Below are 6000 nucleotides of genomic sequence, written 5' to 3'. Positions count from 1 at the left end.
TTACTGTGTAAAAGTGTTTTGATTCTGATTTTCAACATATATTCTTGGCACAAAAAAAATTGCATTAAACTTTTCATTTCTATTTTCTTCAGCTCATCAGCTTGGCAGAAGAAAAAGAAAAGTTAACAGCGTTTCACTTTCCCTGTGTTAGCTAATGATGCAATTCATGGTGGAAAATTGTCCTCGATTATGCTGTGTTTCCTAGAGAAATAATGCATATGGGATGAACTGGCAGCCTCCCTCCAGCTCCCAGCACACAGAATTCCCCCAATACCGAATCCCACCAATCTGATTGCTCTCTCTGTTGAACACTTGAGTATTGAGCACAGCTGGGCTAAAGTCACAATAACCTTTGTCCTTAGACATGATAACATATCTGAGAAGGGGACCAAAGAAGCAAAAGGGCTCACCAATTTGCTTTTGTGACCAGGAATCTTAAATATTCACGGTAGCATGGATGATGGCATTTCCAAACACCTCCTGTCTACATTTCTTTCAGGTGGTGACCAAGTATAAGAAATCTGTCTTTTATCAATAGATACTGACCTTTAGTAACAGCTCCCTCAAATGCCTGGAGTCAAAAATTAGTGCTGTCAGATACATTCCACATAAGCCTCGCTGTTACTCAGCAAGCAACTAGATTCCTTCCTTCTTCGTTCATATATATTGAAGATACAAACATTTTCATTTGAACATAAATAATTTCCAAAATAGTAAGAAGCACCAAATATAGGCAAGAGATGGTTTTTCCTGCTCTAGATTAGTACTTTAACCTGCTTGCTTCAATAGCACATTTTAATGAACACATAAAGGAACCAGGTTTTGACTGACTATGGATTGCTTCACCAAGAGGTGAAGAAAAGCATCTTCTCCAGGGGAAAAAAAAAGCTCTCACAAATCTTGCATCACAAGAAGCCACCTTGAATTTGCATGTTTGCTGTGCAAACATTGTTTGCTTTTGCTTTTATTTCCCAAAGCAAAGGACCACAAAAACTCAAGAGTGGAGGTAGAAATCCTCAGAACTCTGAATACTTTCTAAGTCCATACACACATTTTTCTCTGTTTCTCTGTACTCCTGTATTTGAAAACAGGTAATGTGTCAGTCTTGTTGCTCGGTAGTCTCTTTAGAAGATATCAAAACCATAATCCCAAAACAAATGTTCTCATCATGTCGTTTCTGAGACCACTCCTGACCTTATTCCTTCTCTTCTTGACTCCTCGTGTTTCTTCCTTTCCTTCCCTTAAATTGCTCTTTGTTCGTCTGGATACATTTCTCTGATGTCCCTTCCAATACCTCTCTTCCTCCTCCCTCCTCCCTTCCTCCCCCACCTCTCTGTTTCTCTCTCTCCCATTTTATCTATCGTTCTGTCTTTTTAAGGTGGAACATTAATTTATACTTTTAGCCCCATCTCTTGGTATACCATAGCAGCTTAAGAAATGCTGGATGTTTGCTATGGACCCTGGCTGCTACGCTTTTCTTTGATGCTGGGGAAATTCTGTGGGAGATCAGTCAAGTAAAGTGTTCTCATTAGTGCAGTGGTGGCAAATGCATTATGGGAATAGTCAACCACTTCCTGGTTTGGATTTTAGAACCACTCTATATCTGGCACTGTAAACCTGCAACCCTGGCTAAAATTCTATGACTGGAGATGTCATGGGTCCTGATGAGGAAGCTTCATCTGTTGTTTTGCTAAACAGACATGATACATCCATCAAGTTGCTTTCTAAAGAACAACGTCTGTCCCTATATACTAATGCTACTGTCAAATTTAGTCAGAATGACTTCTTTTTTGCAGTGAGCAGCAGTAACTGCAATGGCATAACTAGCCATAGCACTGGGAAGAATTGTTGAGTGCTCAGCTGTAAATGGAGTATGTGTAGCATTCACTCCAAAGTTCAGAGAACAATGCAGAGGGGTGAGAAGAATGTAAGAGGTAGAGGGTAGTGTGCAGTATTGTGGAATGCTACATTCCAGGCATGGCGCGTGCCCATTGCACTCTTGAACTCTCAACCCCTGGGATCCTTTATACAAGACCTAGATTAGATAGGGTCTGTCAACAAGCTGCCAAGGATCAAAGAAGGGTTCATGAGGTCCCAACCCTTTATGAAGATTTATAATGAGTTTACAGTTGTTGACAGAGAAAGACATTTTCTTCAGTGGTGCAGCCAATGGTACGGTGCTCCTGCTCCTGTCAAAATCCCTTCACTCATGCTCCTAAAATAGACCCTAATGAAACCCATTAGGCAACATACACTCACAAAAACTAGAAAGTGGATGGAGGACTACCTGAAATGGGGATACAGATTACTGGGTGTGGTAGGGAGTCAAATGAGAATAATGGAATTTATGATCAAAATACCTTTTACGTATGCATAGGTTTGTCATAGTTAAACCCTAATGTGTACAAATATTTACTAATACAAACCAGAAAAAAATGTCAGCAGAGCTAAACCTTTAAACTTTAGGTTACATTCTTCCCAGATCACTTTCTTTATCTTTAATTGGATCTTGAAAGCCTTCTAATCTTAAGAAAATCTTCTCATTATAATAAAGAACAAATCAAGTGTGTTATCAAAGGAAGAAGAAAGGGCTAGGTACCACATTCTCCCAAGACCTAAAATGGACAAATTCCTATTGATGCCTCTTTACAGATGCAATTGGAAGCCTTCTGGTCATCTCTAAGCTTGGCGCATCCTGCTTCTCTGGATAAACATGGCAGCTATATGTGGATCAAGAATAGGAATGTCTGTGAGACGTGCAGTTGGGATCATCAAAACAATTTATTGACGTACGATTATTCAGAATCCTATAAGATCCTTTTGTGAGACCTAGTAAAAGTCTACCCAAAGACAGCTGTGTCTTTCTATTTCCAGTCTTCCCTTTCTTCAGGGAATTCCCACATTTCTGGCTCCTTGATGCTGCTTTCTAGCTACCTTTTTCTAAAGAAATCAAAAGTGCAATCTAGGTTCCTGTTTATTCATCTTACCAAAAACTGTCCCTGGTTAAGGAGGTTTTTTATGATTCTGAAGGCATCAGAATTGTTACAATTTCTGTTTCTCAAATATCTGTTTTTTTCAATGTATAGAGATGTTTGCACATTGTCAAATAACTTTCCATTACCTTTTGTGAATAGTGCATAAATATTGAAAAAATAAGCTTATAGAAGCTTGAATAAAGGCTACCACGTGCTTCTCTCTCTCCTTTTTTTTTTTAATAGATTGTGACACTACAAGGTAGGAATAGATAATGAAAACTGTATGCTGTTGTTTCCCAAGGAAAGATAGTCTCATTCTCAGGAGACTAGCATACAACCTTGCCAAGAATCTGTTTTTCTCTCGTCTTTTTCACTTTTCTTGGTAACTCAAATAGTGTTACATCCCCATAAACCCGGTCTCTGTAGGGATATCCATTGGGGGGGGGGGAGTTCATAGGAAAACATTGCCAGATTATCCTTGGCCCTTCAGACTTTGAAAGCACACAGGGGCGAAATCTAGGGCGCATGAACATAACTGATGTTTGGAACAGAAGAAAGCATCGTAAGTTTAAGTTCGCCTTCAAAACATCAGGGTGTCTGGGTGGGTGTGGCTTTGGTTATGGGTTACACAGAAAATACCTCATTTGTCATTCACTCACAGACAGCTGCTTCTCTTATTTCCACGTTTCCTTTTAGGAGAGTCCTTCAAAATCTCAGTTCTTTTCTACATAACTTCTCCATTTTTCGCTTCTCTGGTCTTTTTTGTTGTCCAGATTTCCCCTCCACAAATTATACAAAGTTTGTAAACATTGAATTTTATTCAGTGATTCATGGAAGGGAAAGCCTATCACAATACATTTCTCTTAATATTTTTATCAGTTTTTCTTAAAGATTCTTTTCCCAGGACTTTAGAATCAATAGCCACAAAGTGGATAGATTGGTGTGGTTGCCACTAGTAGCTCAGATTCCACCCATCGAAAGTAAGCCTAACGAGATTTGCAAGCTGTTAATGTATATTCATTTAATGAACGTAGTCGAACATTACACTATCAGCCAGAACTAAACATGGAAATGGGGAAGGTGTTTTCTGATTCAAATGTAGCTGACACTAGTCTAAAGATCCCACATTCCCTGAAGCCTACTCCACTAGAGGAAATACATAAGTGGTACAGTAAAATTGGTCAAAAATCTATGCCTAGGGAGCTTACAAGTCACACACAGAAGTCTGCTACTGACAGTTGTTAAATAGACATGTAATTAGACTGCCTTCTCAGTAGTTATGCTTTTAGCCATATACTGTGTAGCTCTCTCAGCCTTAGTCAGCTCCTTTGGTAGTGGGCGATAGTCAACATAGAGATTCATAACTGATCAAATCACTAAGAGAGAAGGGCTGCTCGGCGTTCAACCCTAAGTGAGACATCTATGTCACCTACTCTGAAGCCCTGGGGACATCCCAGAAGGTGGGGGGCTTCTACTATGAAAGCCAGATAACAGGGAAAAATACTATAAAACTTATAAGATGCTGCCTTCTGGATATGACATGGCCATTGGCATCACGGACATATGGCAGCTGTGTCCACCTGCACACGAACTGTACAGACACCCAAACCAACAACTGGGTCCACCTCCACAAAAACTGTACAGACACCAAAACCATCAACTGTATCCATCTCCACAAGACCTGTACAGACACCCAAACAACAACTGTGTCCACCTGCACAAGGCCCACAGATGCAAAACACCAAGAAACAAACAAACCAATAAATTGCCAAGAAAGTAGGAGGGTTCTAGCAGACCAAGTGGAAAGCGGAGTATTAACAGGAGTGGGAGGGGGTTGAAAAAAGATGATGACAGGCTGAAGATCATCAGAGTACTTTGTATGCAAACATGAAATCATGAAAAACAGAACCCTTGCTTTTGCAAACAAAAGTAAACAAACAAAATCCACAATCTTATAGCCTAAGAAGATGAAGAAAAAGTTGAAAGAGCAAAGATATACTTCCTTAAGTATCTTTCACTAAACAGCAAATGCCTCTGGTCAGATAATCATTTTAGCCTCGTTTGTTATAAGATACCAGAATTGGAGAGAAGTTTGTACAAGGCTGTCCATGGTCAAGTCAGTCTGAAAACATAGTCTAGGTTCTTTATGTTGTCCTAGACACTGCCCATTAGCATAATAAAGGCTCTGAGAAGTCTTGCAGGAAATTATCGAATACGTTTGTTCAATGCGGCATTTTCAAAATGCATTCAGGCATCAGCTATTTTCCACCAGACATTAACAATTAACCTGTAGAAAAGGCATTTTGGGAAATGCTGTCCTAAGCCATTCGATGACTAAACAGAAGTGTTATCACAGTAAAGTGATGGTGAGTTCCTCAGGAAAGAGGTGCAAAAGACAGGCCTGGGAGCAGAATACCTGTGGGGGAGTGGAAGAGAAACAATTTGCCAATTTGCGTGAATGAGTAGTCACAGAGCACCGCCTCATGCTCAGTTCCTTGAGCTGTCACCTCCTGGTCTACCCTGTCTCAGGGACAGATAAAAGTGGTCAAACTGTCAGAGAACTTTGGCCGAGGCTTGCATCCCTTTAGATTTTAATCTTCTGTTCTTGGATTTTAGGGGCTTGGAATCAAGAATCCAATATCCCTTTACAGCACACATCCATCCCAATTTTATCTATATACAATCTTGTCTCTGACTTTACCTTAAAAAATATGTAATCCATAGGAGCTGGAGTGACGATGGCTCGGTAGTTAAGAGTACTGGATGCTCTTCCAGAGTACCTGGGTTCAATTCCCTCCAACCACATAATGGTTCATAACTATTTTTAACTTCTATTCCAGGGGGTCCCATGTCCTCTTCTGGACTCTACAGACCCAAGGCACATATGAAAAACACAGAGAAACATGAAGCCTAAATATGTACATATAAAATACAATAATAAAAAATAAATAATGTACAACCTTGCATGTAGACAATCTAGAACTTTATAGCATACTGTAACTTTTCTTCTGAAGGCAAAAATATT

Source organism: Rattus norvegicus, chromosome 7, assembly GCF_021556685.1.
Source record: "Rattus norvegicus strain SHRSP/BbbUtx chromosome 7, alternate assembly SHRSP_T2T, whole genome shotgun sequence".
NCBI lineage: Eukaryota > Metazoa > Chordata > Mammalia > Rodentia > Muridae > Rattus > Rattus norvegicus.
This window is presented reverse-complemented; position numbering follows the sequence as displayed.